This window comes from Mustela nivalis (assembly GCF_964662115.1).
Source record: "Mustela nivalis genome assembly, chromosome: 8".
Lineage (NCBI taxonomy): Eukaryota > Metazoa > Chordata > Mammalia > Carnivora > Mustelidae > Mustela > Mustela nivalis.
The window spans coordinates 56,585,594-56,605,574 of record NC_139027.1 but is presented as its reverse complement, the minus strand read 5'-3'; the positions used below and the strand labels follow the sequence as shown (position 1 = coordinate 56,605,574).

The following is a 19,981-nucleotide window of genomic DNA, read 5'->3' as shown; positions in this document are numbered from 1 at the left end:
CGCCTCCTCCCAACTGTCTGTCTGCTCCAGCCCCGAGAGCTCATCTTTGGAAACCTAGCCCATTTTTGTTCAGCATCCTTGGCTATGCATCACTTCTGCCTGATGGCAGTTCTAGTCTTGTAATTTATCTTTTCAGCTACTTCTGTCTTACCTCACCCCGAGTAGATTGTAAGCTCCTTGAATTTGCTTTATTTATTTTTGATTTAATGAAGTTTTTTTTTCAAAACGTACCATTGGTGGGGCCTGTGTATGCATCTGCACCAGCAGCTGGGGCCTCTCCATCCTTGGTGTTTCTGGTGTAAATGACTTGAGCTCTGTGCCTTGAGACTGGTTCAGTGAATCCTTTACTAAGGAGTTCCTGAAGGGCTCCCCTGGCCAGGGAACTCCGAATCTTTGTGTCTAAGAGACAACAGCTGGGATTATAAGCTTATAGTTGGGAACTTCCTTACAGAGTTTGGCATATGTCACTTTGTCAAACAAGACCAGGTCATTGAGCTTGTCCTGAACTTTGCCTTTGGACCACTTCTTCTTTTTGGCCTTGGCCCCAGATTTGTTCACTGGGTCTTTGTCTTTCTTGGGCAACTTTCCAGGATCTTTTTTCTTGTTGTCCCTGCAGCATAGTGAAGCTCAGAGAGCAGCTGCTCTCATTGCCAGCTCACTAAGATGTCGGACAAAAAAGCTCCTTGAATTTACTTTACATTTCTCTGTAGCCTGTACAGGATCTTATCCAGTATCTTGGGCACAGTAAGAATCAATAAATCCTTCTCAAATCAATAGAAAAAAGATTCATGAAGATCTATCTCCACTGGGTCTTAAATACATTCAAGAAATTAGGTGATCTTGAGCCCTATCTCTAGCATCCAATTCGTTAGCACTTTGTACCAATTCTTATCAGCTTGCTTGCTAGCATCTTTGTTTCTTCTGCAAACATTTGTTGAATACCACTGCTAATGGCAGTCATTAATGGTGTAGGCTAAGGAGAGAGGCCACCTTAGTTCAAATCCCAGGTCTTCCTTCTAGGCTACATGGCCCTGGACAAGTGACTTAAGCTCTCTGAGTTTCATTTTCCTAGTTTTTAAAATGGGAATAATAATCTCTATTATTAATAATAGAGGTCATTAATAATAATGATCATTAATAATAATAATAATAATGGCGATCATTAATAATAATGATCTCTATTGAGATGAAGTAATGTATATAAAACATTTGGCAGGGACCAAATGGTGAGTGCCGAGGGGAATAAGATTTGGTACCTGTCTGTGGGGAAGCTCATTACCCAACAGAGAAATGCAGGCTAATGCAACTGTGTATCTTGAGTGCCCAGGAACCAACCTGGAGACACAGATTTGAGTCCAAGTAGTTTGTTTGGGAAGAGATGTCAGGAAGCCCAGGGATGGGAGTGGGGAAGGAAGACATAGTCCACAATACTTTAGTGAGCAGGTTACCACTATGGGCAACTGGGGCTCAGTCCTGCTGGAACCTCTGGGAGATAGCAGGAAACAAAACTCAGTTATCCCCCTTCCTCCCACAGGCAAGAAATTTGGAGCACTTTTCACCATCACCTGGTACTCCTTGCTTGAGGGTTGCTTCCAAAGGTTGATTTCTCCTGCACTTCCACACAAAACTCTCAGGCCAAGAATGAAAGGTGCCTACAGAAGACAGCCTGGGGACGGGGTCAGAGTTTCCATTGGACAACGTGTGGGGACTGTCGGTGGGGTACAGATCATGAAAACACTTGCTATGAGTGCTGCTGGAGAAACACAGTCACCCTTAAATTGGTCTAAGGAGAGGATTTAGCTGTGGGGCAAATGCCTCTGAAGAGAACTCCTGCCTATACAAGAGATGTGCTGTGATGGGTGGCTCTCAAATCCTAGCCTGTGCCCTGCCCTTGCACACCTGAAGGAAGGCTCTGGAAATGCAGAGACTGCTGCCCAAGGTCTTGGCGAGAAAGACTCCTGGATAACTGTCTCACTAGGAGTCTGCAGCCCTGCGGTGTTAGCAGTATACAGAAGGGGCAGGACAGAGCAAGCTCCTGGATTCAAAGAGGCAAGTGCTGCTTCACACACCTCCTACTTTTTAAACCTGACATAGCAGAGGAAAAGGGGACAGATGTACAAAAAGCACAGCAAATTTGGGGAAAAAGATGTTGCAGTTTTGCTTTATATGTTCTGCATTACATTCTATCTCCTCTCTGCCACAATTGTCTCCAGAACTATGATCAGAAAAAAAAAAAAAACCCAGCAAGGAAAAAAAAACCCCAAACAAACACGCTTGCAAAGCAGAGCTGGAGAGAATTCAAGAAATATTCCTTATTCCACAGGCAATTGTAGAGGGTCCCTTGGGAGCTCACAGCAAGGTTGGCTCAAATGCATAGCCCAGACTAGGAGGTACAAGACAGGGTGAGGTACCCCTCGCCATCCCATGTTCCCATATTTTAGCCCTCGTGGTCCTTTTAAAGCTGTAATAGTGGGGGCATCTAGGTGGCTCATTCAGTTAAGCATCTGCCTTCAGCTCAGGTCATGATCCGAGAATCTTGGGATCAAGCCCCACTTTGGGTTCCCCACCCAGCAGAGAGTCTGCTTCCTCTCCCTCTGGCCTGGTCCTGACCCCTGCTCTGCTCTCTCTCTCGCTCACTCTCTCTCAAATAAATAAATAAATAAATAAATAAGTAAAATTCTTCCCCTGCCCCCCCAAAAAGCTGTAGTAGTAATTTGATGCCAGCAGTTTTAATTTTTTATATTCATCGTTTTCTCTTTCAGAGCATAAGTGGGCTGAGTAGGGTGCCCCCCCCCCCAAATTCATGTCCAGCCAGGACCTCAGAATGTGACCATATTTGGAATTAGGGTCTTTGCAGATGTAATTAGTTAAGATGAGGTCATATGGAATTAGGGTAGGCCCTAAATCCAGTATGACTGGTGTCCTAAAATAAGAAGGGAATTTGGACAGAGACACAGATATGCAGGGAAGACGACCACGGGTAGACAGAGGCAGGAATCATAGAGGTGGGCTGCAAGCCCTGCTGACACCTTGATTTCTGACTGGTAGCCTCTGGAACTATGACACGATATATTTCTGTTGTTTTAAGCCACCTGGTTTGTGTCACTTGATAAGGCAGCCCTAGGAAACTGAAGTAGACTATAGACTGTAAGCCACCTGAGGGCAGGGATAATGTCTTACCTATTTGAGCCTCCCTGCAGATTTAATTCAAATCATGTTGGTTGGCTCAAGATGTTAAAGGGAGTTTCTTGAAGAGTATACATTACTAGAAGATATGGTTCCTTTCCATCCTGGCTGCTGTCACGGCTGTAGAAATGTCACAGCCGATCAGATGGGGAGAGAGGACCCAGGGGTTTGGGGGTGCTGGTCAGTTGCCTCTTGGGAGGACTGGACAGTACTAGGAAAGGAAACAGTGAAGAGGGAGTTGAAAGTGAGCCAAGACTTCTTTCATGTGCTTCTCAGTTTGGGCTAGAGCTGGCCTGGTTTCAGAGCCCTCACATCTAATTCTATGCATTCAGAAACGCTCAGACACTCTTTCTGGGAGTGGGGCAAATCCTCAGGAATCTGAGGTCCTGACCGTGGATTCCTCCAGCTGGACTCCAGAGGACTGGGTATCACCAGGGGTGGGGAAAAGGGGATGGTGGTTTGGAGTGGAAGTCAACTTTCGCAAATAGCCCATTGTTCTCTTTCATCCTTCTGTGAAAGAGGATCAGAAGTTCACTGCATGGCTCTAAGGAAGTTTCTGGCAGCTCTGTTTTTAATAGCAAGATTTTGGAAATGACCCAAGTGTCTGACAATGGATGATTGGTTACATAAAGTATGGTTTAGCCAGACACTGGAATTCTATTCAGCCATTAAAACTGATGTCATGGATGATGGTTTATTGACATGATAAGACGATATCATATCTAGAAAACACACATATACATAGATAATACTTTACGCATGTGACAAATGTATGACATAGGTATGCAGCATAGGAAAAGATTCATAAGGAAATAAGACCAAGGGTTTAACAGGAGCTTTCTCTTGCTGGTAAGATTGTAGATGATTTTCTTCTCAGCAATGGGCACGTATTTATAATATAAAACTAAAGTTGTTTTCCATGTTATTGTATATTTATTTAAATAGTTTATTTATTTCAGAGAGAGCAAGCACAAGCATCAGTGGGGGAGAAGCAGAGGGAGAAGAAACCTCCCCACTGATCAGGGAGCCTGACACAAGACTTGAACCCAGGACCCTGAGATCATGATCTGAGCTGAAGGCAGACTTTTAACTGACTGAGTCCCCCAGGCACACCTGTTTTTGGTTTTTAAAAATGTTCCTTTTTTTTTTTTTTTAAAGATTTTATTTATTTGAGAGAGAGTGAGAGAGAGAGAGCGCACACGCAATCTCAAGCAGGGGGAGAGGAAGAGGGAGACAGAAGGGGAAAAGCAGGCTCCCCAATGAGCAGGAAGCCGGATGTGGGGCTCAATCCCAGAACCTGAGATCATGACCTGGGCCGAAGGCAGATGCTTAACCAACTGAGCCACCCAGGTGTCCCTAAAAAATGTTCCTACAATGTTCTAGAGCTTGAGCCATGAGCTTCCTCCTTCTTTCTCCTTCATCAGAACTTACTTTTCTGCATTTTTTTTTTTTGCACACTTTGGTTTCTCTCTCTCAATGAGTCAACAGAGTCATGACAGCAGCACAGAGAAAAACTCATTACTAGGGCAGACGGGCAGTGTTGCTGCAGCTTCTGGCATCCCCTTGAGAATCACCTCTTTGGTACTGAGATCAGCTGAGATCACCTGTGATGGTCCTTCCACCATGTGCCAGAGAGTATAGGCTTCCCTGACTTCAACTCCCTAAGACCACTCAACATTGTGTCAACCTCACATTCCCTCTGCTAAATCTTGTCCTGCTTGAAATCCCAAACCTCATATCATGTCTCTAAATATTGATTTAAAAGAGTTATAATGTCTTATTCCAGTGTAACTCAGCCAGCATTTATTTTACTGCTGACTTGGTGCCAGGCCTGGTCACCGAGAAAAGGGCGTATGCTTGAGAAGGGACTGTGGCTGATAGAAGGGACACCTAGGACGCATTAGGTGTTTGACATTTTGCCGAAGACTTTACATATATCCTTTCAATGTGACTGATTTAATAACCCTTTGGGGTTATTAAGTGGTACAGATGAAATCAAGGTTTGGCAAGTGCTCAGTAATTATTTAAATAGCAAGAAAGAAATTTAAATCCAGTTCTGTCTGATTCTTCTATTACTACTACTTTAAATACTACTACTACTACTACTTTACAATGACCTTATGACCACTGTTACTACTGCTGCTGCTGCTACTGCTACTTTACTCCACCACTACTTAATCTTACTACTACTACTACTACCATTACTACTACTTTATTCTTACTACTGCTGCTACTACAGCTATGACTACTGTTACTACTTCTGTTACCACCACTGCCACCACTACCACTCCTCCTCCTCTAGATCCCTTACAGTGCAAAGTAGTTTCCATTACGCAGTGCTCAGTTAACAATATGTTATAGTTTACTTAACTATTCCTTATTTTGGACTAGGTACTTTGAAGTATTTCCACTATTATAATAAGACACTGTTATCAAATATACAGAGCTTGTGCTGACCTTTAAAACAGGTTTCACAGGGGCACCTGGGTGGCTCAGTGGGTTGGGCCTCTGCCTTTGGCTCGGTTCATGATCTCAGGGTCCTGGGATTGAGTCCTGCATCGGGCTCTCTGCTCAGCAGGGACCCTGCTTCCTCCTCTCTCTCTCTCTCTCTCTCTCTGACTACTTGTGATCTCTCTCTGTCAAATAAATAAATAAAATCTTTTAAAAAAAAAGGTTTTACAAATTCATATACATTATGTGTGTGAGAAAAAAGACCAGAAGAAAATACAATAAACATTTGACAACAAATACATATAGGGAGTGGGTTTGAGCATGGGAAGCTGAGGGAAAATAACTTTTAATTTGAAAAAAGTAGACTTTAATTTTAGAGCAGTTTTAGATTAACAAGAAAACTGCAGGGAAGGTGCAGAGATTTCCCATATATCCCCAATTCCTCTCCCCTCTAGGCTCCTCTACTATCAACATCTCCCACCAGAGAGCTACATTTGTTACAGTCAATGAACTCACATTGGAAGGATATCTTGGTTGCTTCCAAGTTTTGGCAAGGACATCTTGGTTTGCTTCCAAGTTTTGAATAAAGCTGCTATAAACATCCATCTGCAGGTTTTTGTGTGGACATGTTTTCAACTCATTTGGGTAAATACCAAGGAGCACAATTGCTGGGTTGTATGGTAAGAGTATAGTTTTGTAGGGAGCTGCCAAACTGTCTTCCAAAGTTTTTGCATTTTGCATTCCTACCAGCAACAAATGAGAGTTTCCATTGCTCCAGATCACTGCCAGCATTTGGTGCTGTTAGCATTTTGGATCTGACCATTCTAATAGGTGTGTAGTGGTATCTCATTACTGGTTTGGTTTGCATTTCCCTAATGATATGTGCTTATTTTCCACTGAGGTGTCTATTCAGGTCTTTTTTCCCATTTTTAAGTCAGGTTGTTCATTTTCTTATTGTTGAATTGTAAGAGTTCTTTGCATATTTTGAATAGTCCTTTATTAGGTATGACTTTCACAAAATTTTTCTCCCACTCTGTGGCTTATCTTCTCATTTTCTTGAGCATTTTCACTTTACACATTTAATTTTTTTTTTTTTTTGAGAGAGTATGCACACTCATATGCATGGGTTGGGGTAAAGGGCAGGGGGCAGCTGGAGAGGCAAAGGGAAAGGGAGAGGGAGAATCTCAAGCAGGCTTCATGGCCAGTTTAGAGCCCAACATGGGACTCTCTATCTCATGACCCTGTGATCACAACCTAAGCTGGAATCCAGAGTAAGACACTTTACCAACTGAGCCACCCAGGCACTTCTGCACATTTCATTTTGCTTAACTTTTCCCCCCAAAGGGTGTGCAGCGTTTTCTGTGATGAAAAAAATTTTTAAACATTGCCTTCCAATGCATTCAGAAGCAAACAAATAAGCTAGGATTTATCAGCAATACAACTGCTTTTAGAAGGATTCCTGGGGGGGCGCCTGGGTAGCTCGGTGGGTTAAGCCGCTGCCTTAGGCTCAGGTCATGATCTCGGGGTCCTGGGATCGAGTGCCGCATCGGGCTCTCTGCTTGGCGAGGAGCCTGCTTCCTCCTCTCTCTCTCTCTGCCTGCCTCTCTGCCTACTTGTAATCTCTCTCTGTCAAATAAATAAATAAAATCTTAAAAAAAAAAAAAAAAAGAAGGATTCCTGGGAAAAGTAAAACATTTTCCCTAACCAGAGAGCCAGCATTCTGCCTTGGCCCTGTGAGGAGAAAGAAGCAAGCATGGTGACTATCTCCCACTGGAGGTAATGAGTTTTTTAACAGCTTGTGTGTGGTTATTACTGTGTCATGTATTTCAGAGTTTAATGACTATATTATGCATTTATATGTCTGATAGGGGATTGGATAAACAGGAGAGTCTCTGCCTCCCTGAAAAGAAATCCAAATAAATTGGATTCCCTTTGGCTAAAGGAAGAACCTGGAACCAGCAGCATCAGCCAAAGAGAGCAGAGAAAGGTTTAGAAAGAGAGCATATTGGAGGCAGAAAAAGACTTTCAGCAGAGGTTAGACTTTTTTTTGGCTTATGAATTTCTCTGGTCCTTGTAGGAGGAGGCTCCATATTTATGGTCAAAGGCATTGGGTCTCAGACCATCCCTCCTATAAACTGACTGTGGGACTTAAACAAAGTGCTAAGTTTTTGAGCCATAGTTTCCTTATTTTGAAAAATTCAGATGGTAACAACATTAATTATCTCACAGGGTTGTTACAGGAATGAAACGATGCTTCACTTTCAAAGTGCTTTGTAAAGAATGAGGTGCTTGTTCTAACATGTGATCCAAGCATTCCTTGATTATTTAGACAGACTGTTTGAATGTCTACTATGTGCCAAGCCCTGGGCATGCAAGGGGCATTAATGCCTAGTGCTTACCCTCAAGAACCTGTCAGGCAACATGAAAGGTTAGATATGTGAAGAACCATCCCAAAACTTTTGTACTGAAACTTACACCATATAACTTGCTCCTCAAAAATATAGGGGTCACCTGTGTTGTTCATTGTTGCAAGAATGTTCTTTCTCAAATTTCTTTGTAGACTGTGGACTCCTTGAGGGTAGGACTATGGCTTTTACCTCCACAGCAACTTATATAGTACTGAGTGAATAACATTTAAACCATGTATGAAGGGATTTCCCTGGACTAGGCTTTATGCTAATACCTTTGAGATATATATTTAGATGTATCTAATGTATCTTTAAAACAATTTTAAGAGGTAAGTAATACTACAATTTCAACTTTACAATGAGGAAATGGAGGCAAGAGCAGTTAAATAACTTGCATGAGTTGTCTCAGCTGTTGGGTGGTAGAGTCAGAATTTGAACCTTGATTTATTGGACTTCACTGCCCATATTCTTAACTGCTTTGGTAGGAGCTCTGGAAATTTGTTGACTGGTTTCTAAAGTTACCTCAGGGCCTGAAACAAAGAACTTCATGTTGAGTTTAGTAGGAAGGATGGAGTAAGGGCTGCCGAGGCGTGTCAGTTGGTTAAGCATTTAGCTCTTGGTTTTGGCTCAGGTAATGATCTCATGGGTCATGAGATGGAGCCCTGTGTTGGGCTCTGCACTCAGTGGGGAGTCTGCTGGAAGATTCTCACCTTCTGTCCCTCCCTTCCCCTCATATAAATTAAAAAATCTTAGAAAAAAAAGGAGGAAGCATGAGGTGAAGTATAAGGAGCTCAGAGAGGTGAGAGATGGACTGTGGGCTCTTGTCATGACCCTGGGGGAACATTCCTATAGTTGGGGACCACATGCATATATATATCATCCTGCTTTATGAAAATGGAGAATGTTTTCTGGCTCCCATTAAGTAGCAACCTATTAGAGATCTTGTGGGTTCCCCACACAAGGACAGCTCAGTAAGTCTGAAGACCCAGTGTGCTAATAAGGTAACATGTAGAGTAGAAACCAGGAGCCAGTGGATCAGAGTGGGGGTCATCTGGATGCTGCTTACATAGAGACAAAATGATAAAGAGGAGAGGAAAGTAGAAGCCGGAAAGGGGCAATGCTGGGAGGAAAAGTGAGTCCAATTACGGACACATGGAGCCATGCATGGAAAAGTTTGGGTCTTCACGGTTCTTGCTCTTTTAAATGAATGTAATTAGCTAAACCAGTTAGAATCTGGGAAACAGCACCTGGTGAGGGATTGTCAGCAGCAAGGAGAAATGCTACCCGCCTTGGCCCTGAAGCAGCAGAGGGACAACAGCAGATACGGGAACCCCTTCAGACCTTTCGCTGCAGGACATCCCCAGGACAGGAGCGGAGGCTTCCGTAGAGGAACAGTCTCTGCCAACCTGCAGCTTGGCAGGAAGGGAATGAGGGGAATAACTCTCCAGCTTCTCTCTTAGAGTCTCCGATTTCCTGCCACTCACAGAGGCTTCACCCAACCAGATGCCAGAGAGCATGAGAGCCAGCTCATGCTCTTCATAGTGATCAGCAATCTAAACACAGAGCAGAGAAAGATGGACCTGGAGGAGCAAATGGAGAATATCCAGTGCATTTATCCACAGACGCACTTAGAAGCTATTTCCAGGGGCATTTCAGGGAGCTCTCTCTAATAAGGGTTTCCTTTGTGGCAGTGGGCAGTCAGTCCCACAGGAATCTAATCATTTTGCTGAAGCGGGGCCTAGTGGGGGTCGGGGCGGGGGAGAAGAGGACTTCAGTTCTTCCTTTGCCACTTGAACTCGGCAACCCCAGGAGCAGTGGTAGTTTCCTCCGCCCTCTCCACCTGCCCTCTTCCTGTTTGCTCTTTCTTTCCAAAGTTACAGAGAGTTTCTCTCGCAGGTTTGCAGGACATACACCTATAGTTCAAGACTTTGAAAGGGAAGGAGAGGACAAGTAAAAGCCAAATTTTGCCTCAGATGCCAGCTGCTTTATTATGCATGCTTCCCTCTTTCTCACTGTTTTTTGGAAAGGCTGAAAATAAACCCTTTTGTAATACAGACTTGTAATTCACACTTCCCTGACAAGTTACTCAAACTGCAGCCGCAGCTGCTTAAAGAGGGGTTTGACGCAAGCCTCATTCAACAGGGTCTTTCTAATCCAGAACGTTCCAATACAGCTCATCTTGATACTTCCTGGCTAGTCAAGGGGCCTGGGAGGGAATCTGGGAATCCTGGGTCACAACTTAACCACTACTGTCTCCACCACAAATTCAGACTTTTGAAAACTCCTGAGTCCTCAGGGCAGTTGTTCAGCTCACTTTTTCAAGTCATGTCACAGAATTGTTGATGTTTCACTTGGAAGGGTTCATGGAAATTGGTTAACTCATCAACATTATTCTACAGACCAGAAAAATGACTTCCTGGCTTAAAAGGACCAGACTGGGGACACCAGGGTGGCTCAGTGGGTTGAGACCCTGTTTTAGGTTCAGGTCATGATCTCAGGGTCCTGGGATCGAGCCCCATGTTGGGCTCTCTGCTTAGCAGGGAGCCTGCTTCCCCTCTCTCTCTGCCTGCCTTTCTGCCTAATTGTGATCTCTCTCTGTCAAATGAATAAATAAAATCTTAAAAAAAAAAAAAAAAAAAAAAAAGGAAAGAAAAAAAAGAAAAGACCAAACTGCGGGCGCCTGGGTGGCTCAGTTGGTTAAAGTGGCTGCCTTTAGCATGGAGTCCTAGGATCAAGGCCCGCATCTGGCTCCCTACCGGCAGTCTGCTTCTCCCTCTGACCCTTCCCCCTTTTCTTCTCTCTCTCAAATAAATAAAATCTTAAAAAAAAAAAGACCAGACCGGTTAGCAGAGCTGCGGGGAATATAACCCCAAACTCAGGACTCCCAGTCCATGTGCTTCCCATTAAGCCATACTTTATTAATTTCTTGGATTTTATTTCTCCAATCAAGTTTTTGTTAGGGAAAATTTCAAACATACACAAAGTAGCCCAGTGCAGTAGTCCCCGCGACCAACCATGACTTTGCTTTAGCAATTTCAGTTACTGGGGTCAACTACAGTGGCAAGCAGAGACTTCTTATCAGACTTCCGATCGGAAGGTCCCTAGTAGTAGCTTAATGCTACCTTGGGTGCCTGTGTCATTCACCTCATGCGTCATCACGTCAAGCGTGTCTTTCACTTCACATCTCGTACGTCATCACGTCACACACATCGTTCACTCACGTCATGACGTCAGCGTGTCCAGTGTCAGACGTCATTCACGTGGGGTCCCACCATCCCATCACGTGGTAACTTTATCATCTCAACGTCATCAGAAGCCGAAGGGTGAGTATAGTATAGTGAGATATAGTGAGATATAGTGAGACCACACTCACATAACTTTTATTATAGTATATTATTATAATTACTCTATTTTATTAGATTTTATTGTTAATTTCTTACTGTGCCTATTTTATAAATTAAGTCTTATAATAGGTGTGTATGACTACGGGTCAGTACTAGCTGCAGTTTTAGGCATTCACTGGGGACTTGGAACATTTTCCGCTGTTTAAGGGGGTCTGCTATGCATGAATGCCCATCTGCCCCACTACTCGATTTCTATAATTGTCATTGTTCTGACATTTTTTTTTTAAGATTTTATTTATTTAAGAGAGAGAGAGTAGAGAGTGAGCAGGAGGGAAAGGCAAAGGGAGAGGGAGAAGCAGAACAGGGAGCCGGACTGGACTTGGAGCTCATCCCAGGACCCTGGCATCATGACCTGAGCCAAAGATAGATGCTTAACCCTCTGAGCCACCCAGGCGCCCCATTCTGATGTTCTTGCTTGATCTATTCCCAATCTACTCCCTTTGCAACCAGACAGACTTCATACCCCTTTATCTGTTAATAGTATCTCCAACAGAAAGCTTTAAAAAATAATATAACTACAGTACTATTATCACACTCACAAAATTAGCAATATTTCTTGGTGTCATAATACCTAACATTTTAATTTCTCTAATTGCCTCAAAAATACATTTTTGTGGTTTAAATCAGGCGCCAAACAAGTCCACATGTTGCATTTGTTGATTTTTTAAAAAGGGGCTTTTAAACTGTATTAGTGCCTCTTTCAGTACACCCCACATGCTCTATTTTGTTGAGAAAGCTGGGTCATCTGTCCTTTAGAGTTTCCCACATTTTGAATTTGGCTGATTGTGTCCTGGGGTATCTTTTAGCATATTTCTTCATCCCATTTCTTGTGATTTGGTACTTATCTGTGGAGCAGTGGTTCTGGACATGGGGGAGATCCCCACCCCCGTTCACCTCAAAGACATTTGGCAATATGTGGAGACTTTTTTGGTTGTCACAACTGGGTGATACTCTTAGCATCTGGTGGGTAGAGGTCAGGGATATTGCTAAACATAGTATACACATGAGAAAGAACTATGTGTACCAAGATGTGAATTTTGAGAAACCCAGATGAGATACTTGATTAGATTCAAGTTCTTTTCTGTTTTTATTTTTTGGCAAGGATATTTTATAGGCGGTACTGTGTATTTCCTATTGGACCACAGGAAGATACCATGTCTCATGCTAAGGCTATGTTAAGGTTGATCAGTGGGTTTAATATCCCACTCTTAAACATGAGCAGACAACTAAAATTAGAATTTTATCTGAGAACATGAAGGGATAGAAAAGTTGCTTGAACAGGGGGGTAGGGAGTATTATCAGAAGATGGCATACCTGGGTGGCTCAGTGGGTTAAAGCCTCTGCCTTTGGCTCAGATCATGATCCTGGGGTCCTGGGATCAAGACCGACATTGGGCTCTCTGCTCAGTGGGGAGCCTGCTTCCCCCTCTCTTTTTCTCTGCCTGCTTCTCTGCCTACTTGTGACCTCTGTAAAATAAATAAATTCTTAAAAAAAAAAAGAAAATAGAGAAATTATCTTATTATTTATGGAGAAGTCATTAGAAAATGCCAAAAACTTTTCAAGAGCTTTATTCATCTCTAACTGATTTTCTTTCACTCCCCCCTTCCCACAATTTTTACAAAAGTTACGTAGGCACATAATTAAAAGAATCACACAATTCTTAATTGCCACAGCAATTAGTTGTCTGCTCATGTTTAAGAGTGGGATGTTAAAAAGCCAGTCAAAAGGTCTGATTTCACAGGTGGGGTTTGTTATGAGACTCATTGTAGAGTTATCTGGCTATATGGGATTTTCCCTAAAAAATGTCAGAATGTCAGAATGTTTGTTTTTCTTCTTGGGCCAATAAGATTACCTAGAGAAGAGTTTTCCGGTCTTTTGGCTGGAAGAGAAAGGCCTGGTTGCCAGGATTCCAGGAGCCAAGTGGGGCTAGAGGGCTGTAAGTCTCAACCTTCAGTATGTGGACTTTGCTGTTTGTTTCTCTTTATAATTCCCTTCCTGCCTTCCTTCAGAGAGGAAACCTAAGTCTAATAGCAGGGTTATGGAAAACCAGTTGCTTAGGTGTATAGAGCTGCTAGGAACTTAAGGATCAAACTGTTTTATTAAGATATAATTGTTATAATATATATAGCACTTATTTATAATGTACAATTTTATAATTATGTATATACCCATGATATCATCATGACAATCAAGATAATGAACATATTAACTACTCCTACTCTTTCCTCTTCATCCCCAGAAAACTACTGATGTGCTGTGTGTTACTATAGATCACTTTGCATTTTCTATTCAAATTTTGTATAAATTGAATCATACATTTTGTGCGTGTGCGCTCTCTCTCTCTCTTTTTGTGGAGAGAGGTTCTGGCTTTTTTCACTCAGTATAATTATTTTGAGATTCGTCCGTGTTGTTGAGCATATCAGTAGTTCATTTCTTTTTATTGCCAAATGGTGTCTCATTGTGTTGACATGCCACAATTTGTTTATTCGTTCACTTGTTGATGAATATTTGGATTGTGTCCGATTTGGGGTTATTACAAATAAAGTTGCTATGCATGTTCGTGTACAAGTTGTTGTGTCAACATAGTTTCTCATTTTTTTTTTTTAAGCTTTATTTCTTTTAGAGAGAATGAAACCATAAGAGGGAGGGGCAGAGGGAGAAGAAAAGAGAATTTCAAGCACATTTCTTACGAGCACAGAGCCCCCACAGAGCTCCATCTCACTTCCCTGAGATCAGGACCTGATCTGAAACCAAAAGCCGGGCGCGTAAACAGATTGCAGCAACCAGGCACCCGCAGAGTTTTTCATCTTTCTTCAGTTAACACCTCGGAGTGGAATGGCTGGGCCACATGGTAGGTATATGTTTGACTTTGGGTGAAACTGTCATACTGTTTTCCAAAGTGGTTGCACTGTTTTGCATTCCCACTGGCCACGAATGAGAACATTCTAATTATTCAACATCTTTTCCAACGCATGATTTGGTCAGTCATTTAAATTTTAAACACTCTAGTAAGTGTGTAACAGTATCTTCTTGTGGTTTAATTTGCATTTTCTGATGGCTAATGATGGTGAGCATCTCTGCATGTGCTTATTGGCCATCTGTATCTTCTTTGGTCAATGGTCTGTTCAAATCCCCTGCCCACTTAAAAAATCTGATTACTTTCTTTTCTTATTGAGTTTTAAGATTTCTTTTCATATTTGAGATACAAATCCTTTATCAAATGTGTAACTTACATGTATTTACTCTCAGTCTGTGGCTTGTCTTTTTTATTCTCTTAACAATGTATTTCAAAGAGCAGATGTTCTTAATTTCGATGAAGTCCAGTTTATCAAATTCTTTTTCTTTTATTGATTTTGTTTTGGTGTTGTACCTAAGAAATCTTTGTTCAACCCAGGGTCACAAAGATTTTCTCCTAAAAGTTTATACTTTTAGGTTTTATTTAGATTTAGGTCTGTGACCCATTTTGAGTTAATTTTTTCAATGTAGTATGAAGTGTGGGTCAAAGTTCTGTTTTCTGTATATGGATATCCGGCTGTTCCAGGGCCATTTGTAAAAATGACCTTGATTTCCCCATTAAATTGCCTTTGTACTTTTGCAAGTATCTTTTTTCATCTTTTCTATTTTGTTGTTCTACTTGTCTATCTTGAATTTAATACCACATAGTCTTGATTTTTATAACCATATACTAAATTTTGAAGTTAGGTAGTATAAATCCTCCACATTTCAAAGTCAAATTGGCTGTTATATTGCCTTTTGCATTTCTAAATGAATTATAGAGTCAACTTGTCAACTAAAAAAATTTATATTGTTAATATAAAAGTTAACAATATAAAATGTAAAGGTATAATGTATACATGTATATGTATAATATAATGTATAATGTAAAAAGCCTGCTGGATTTTTGACTGGGATTGTGTTGTATCCAAAGATCATGGAGGGAAAATGTACGTCTTAGCAATATTGAATATTCCAATGCAAGAAAACAGTATATCTCTATTTAAGTATCCTTTCATTTCTCCCCATGATGTTTTGTACTTTTCATTGCACATCTTTTGTTTTATTTATCTGTAAGAGTTTCACATTTTTAGATGGTATTGTATTATATTTTAAATTCTATTTCTCACTATTGTTGCTGGTATGTAGTAACATAATTGGATTTTTTACATTGCTCTTATGCACGGAAACTTTGCCAAACTTATTATTAATTCTAGTAGCTATTCTTGTAGATTACATAGGATTTTCTACATAGACAATCGTGTCATCTGTAAATAAAGATGGTTTTATTTCTTTCTTTCCAATCTGGAAACCATTTTTTTTCTTTTTCCTGCCTATTGTACTGGCTAGAACCTCCAGTTCAATGTTGGGAATATGGGCATAAGTGATGAAAGCAGACATCCTTTCCTTGTTCTGATGTTAGGGGGAAGGTAATCAGTCTTTCACCATTAAGCATGATGTTGGCTGTTGGTCTTTTTTGTTTTTTATTTTATTTTTTTAAAAGATTTTATTTATTTATTTGACAGAGATTACAAGTAGGCAGAGAGGCAGGGAGAGAGAGAGAGAGAGGAGGAAGCAGGCTGCCTGCCGAGCAGAGAGCCCAATGTGGGGCTCAATCCAAGGACCCTGAGATCATGACCTGAGCTGAAGGCAGAGGCTCAACCCACTGAGCCACCCAGGTGCCCATTTTTTTTTTTTTTTTTAATTTTAAGACTTTACTTATTCCTTTGACAGAGAGATAGAGAGAAAGAGAGCACAAGCAGGGGGACTGGCAGGCAGAGAGAGAGGGAGAACCGGGCTCCCTGCTGAGCAAGGAGCCCAATGCGGGACTCAATCCCAGCATCCTGGGATCATGACCTGAGCTGAACGCAGACACTTAACTGACTGAGCCACCGAGGCATCCCATGGATGTTGATTTTTCATAGGGTTTTTTTTTTTTTTTAATCAGGTTGCAGAAGTCCCCATCTATTCCTACTTTGAAATGAAATGAAAGTTAGATTTTGTTAAATGCTTTTCTTGCCTCTGTTGAGATGGTCACATGGTTTTCCTTTTGTAACGTGTTAATATTGTGAGTTAAATATATTGATCTACAAATGTTAAATCAACCTTGCAATCCTGGGATAAGGCCTACTTGGTCACAATATATTATTCTTTCTATATATTATTGGAATCAATTGCTAAAATTTTAAGAAATTCGCGTCCATGTTCGTGCAGAACACTGGTGGGTAGTTTTCTTTTCTTACAGCGCCTTTGGCTTGATATCACAGACTGCTGGCTTCCTCTGTTTCCTTCCCTTCTCTTTAACTTTTTGGAAGAATGTGTAGAATTAGTATTACTTTTTTAAACTTTTGATATTATGAGTTCCCTTCTTCTGCTTACTTTGGGTTTCATTTGCTCTTTGTTTTCTGGTTTCTTAAGTTGGAAGGCAACTGAAGTTGTTGATTTGAGATTTTCTTCTGTTTATTTTCCCTAGTTTAGGCATTTGATGCTATAGATTTCCCTCTAAGTTCTGCTTCAGTTGTATTCCACAAATTCTGACATACTGTGTTTTCATTTTCCTTCAGTTCAAAGTATTTTCTAATGTCTCTTTTTATTTCTTCTTTGACACGTAGGTTAAGAATTGTACCGTTTGGTTTGGGATTTTTAAGGTATGTTTTCCTAAAGATTTCTATCTTAATTTCATTTTGGTCATAGAACATACTTTGTTTGACTTAAGTCCTTTTAAATTCATTGAAATTGTTTTATGGCCCAGAATATGGACTCTTCTAGTAAATGATCATTTTGCATTAAAGAGAATGTGTGTTCTACCAATCTTGGGTGAAAATAGAAAGGGTCTCAAGATGGTAAGTTGGGATAGTCACAGAGCACATCTTCATTTCCTTCTCTCAGTGATGGCTGCACTTTGTTGCCTAATATCCAGCATCTTGAGAACGATTGTTTTATCTATTTTGTCTCTTTTATGAATTGTGTCCGGTAGGAGGCTAAATCTGGTCTCTATTCTTCCATCTCTGCCTAAGTAGAAATCTCTGTGAGCTGCTTTTAATCTGGTTTTCAATCAATATTCCTTTGAGTCCTATCTTAACCTTCTACTTCAGAAGTACCCGGTTCTGACAATTTCTGAGACATTTGGAGTAGGGGAAGATTCCGAGATGTCATTGTGCCATTTCTTGGCTTTCCTCACTACTGGCTCTGAAATTTCATAAATATCCAAGGAGAGTCATTGAAGCAGAGGTGGGGCTACACAGGAAATACTGCAATTGGACAGTTGTAGCTGAGCTGGTCATTTTCTCATGAGACTGCATTGCCTGGAACAGAGGCTCACACTCGCATACCAACTAGAGCCCCGCAAAGAGGGGGAATGAAGGAGACAAATGCACAGCACTGGTGCAAGACACCTTTCTACAGGGGGTAGAAAGGTGCTGACATAACTCACCAGATTAAAACCAGCTCACAGAGACTTCCACTTAGGCTGAGATGGAACAACAGAGACCTTTAAACATCTCTGCTCTGGTCTCTTGTGGCTATGCAATAGGAAGACCTTGTGTCGCCAGCTTTTCCACTAATTCAGAGAAGCTGGAAATTTAGAATTTTATGCAGAACTTCCTCTTTTGAAAATTTCTCTTTTTTTAATTTAATTTTATTTATTTATTTATTTGACAGAGAGAGAGAGATCACAAGTAGGCAGAGAGGCAGGCAGAGAGGGAGAGGAGGAAGCAGGCTCACCGCTGAGCAGAGAGCCCGATGCGGGGCTCGATCCCAGGACCCCGGGATCATGACCTGAGCCAAAGGCAGAGGCTTTAACCCACTGAGCCAGCCAGGTGCCCCTGAAAATCTCTTTTTAAAATTTAATTTAATTTAATTTTTTTTTCAATGTTCCAAAATTCATTCTTTATGCACCACACCCCATGCTCCATGTAACCTCTTTTGAAAATCTTGACAACTAACCCAAATTATTTAAAATGTTGTGAGAAAAATATGAAAATGAAAATCCAACTAAAGACTAGTTCTGCCTTGTCATACTGCCAGTTTGGTGCCTTTGGATTTTCATGTCTGCTCTTCTTTCCAATTTCCTGCTTCATTATGCAGGCCATTGTCTCTGCTTCCTCATGTGCCTCTGCTCCCCAAATATTGACTCACAGATGATCCTGGTTTGCCATGCCATCTACTCTGACCTCTGTTCCACATGACCTTAGCTCAGTGTCAAAATCTTCCAATTTCAGATTTTCAGAAGGGAGAATCTGATTGTCCAGCCTTGGTCTTATTAACTATGGTTGAAGGCAGGGCAATTAGGATCATATTTACTGGCCTCTGGGTCCAAGGGTGAGATAGGTTTCTATGGAGAGTGGGAAAATGACTGACTTTCTGTGGAAACCAACTGAATCATACGAACGGAGAGCTGGAAATGGGCCGAGAAAAATGTGGTCAAACTTCATCATATTGCATGTGAAGAAACTGAAGCTTATGAGAAGTGAAGTGGCTTCTCCAAGTTCAAAGACATTACTAGTTAACAGTGAGGCTGAGTCTGGGATTTAGTCATCTAGCCAAATTTTCTTTCTTCTGTGTTCCATGAGAGCAGGAAATATGTCAGTATCTTTCATGCATCCTTGAAACATAGAAGGTATTCAGTGAATATTTGTTGAATAAAAAAGGTATACTGAATTGCTTTCTATAATGTTGGCATACTTAATTTATAAATTAAGGTAAGATTTAGCTATGTATAACAGAAAACCCTTGAAACAATGGCTCATGCACAATACAGGTTGTTGTTGTTGAACTCTCACGTGAAAGAAGTCTAGAGCTGGAATGGACCTGTAGGATATCAACAATGTCTCCATGTCCCGATTTCTGTTTTGTCATCTTTTTTTTTTTTTTAAAGATTTTATTTATTTATCAGAGAGAGAGAGAGGGGGAGAGAGTGAGCACAGGCAGACAGAATAATGGCAGGCAGAGGCAGAAGCAGGCTCCCTGCTGAGAAAGGAGCCGGATGTGGGACTCGATCCCAGGACGCTGGGATCATGACCTGAGCCGAAGGCAGCTGCTTAACCGACTGAGCCACACAGGAGTCCCTGTTTTGTCATCTTTGTGCGTAGCTTCTATCTTGAAATTTATCTTTTGATTGGTGTTCTAGCTCTGTACTTGAATTCCAGGATGGAAGAACATAGAATGGGTCCATGGGAACAAGGTATCCTGTGAGTTTCTTCCAACATCTGCCTAAATTTTCATAGTTTGAAACTGAGACATGTGGTCACCCTTGGTTCCAAGAGAGGCTAGGAAAAGGAAGTTGGATAGATTGTCTTCTTGACTAAATCTGGGTTGTTTTTAAAGACATAGGAAGGAATGGGTATTTGGTTGGCAACTAGAAGTGTCTGTTGGAATTAAGAGTTTGTAACTGATTGAAATGTGTGTCCTGTAGTTTTGATATGCACAGTAACCAGGACAAAAGTATGAAGGCTTTTAAAGAAACTTACCAGAGGAGATACAAACAGACAAAATACTGGTTTGGTTCAGATAATATTCTAGTGTTCTGGTTTAACTGTT

At 41.3% G+C, this 19,981-nt stretch overlaps 1 pseudogene across 1 annotated transcript; it reads right to left on the bottom strand.

The window, feature by feature from the left end:
- Positions 1-220: 220 nt before the first annotated feature.
- On the bottom strand, positions 221-11,201 carry LOC309870627 (small ribosomal subunit protein eS25 pseudogene; annotated as a pseudogene). Its single transcript has 3 exons — positions 11,130-11,201; positions 9,387-9,598; positions 221-610 (listed from the first exon to the last, which is right to left on the bottom strand). The product of its transcript is annotated as a small ribosomal subunit protein eS25 pseudogene (transcript).
- Positions 11,202-19,981: the final 8,780 nt, after the last annotated feature.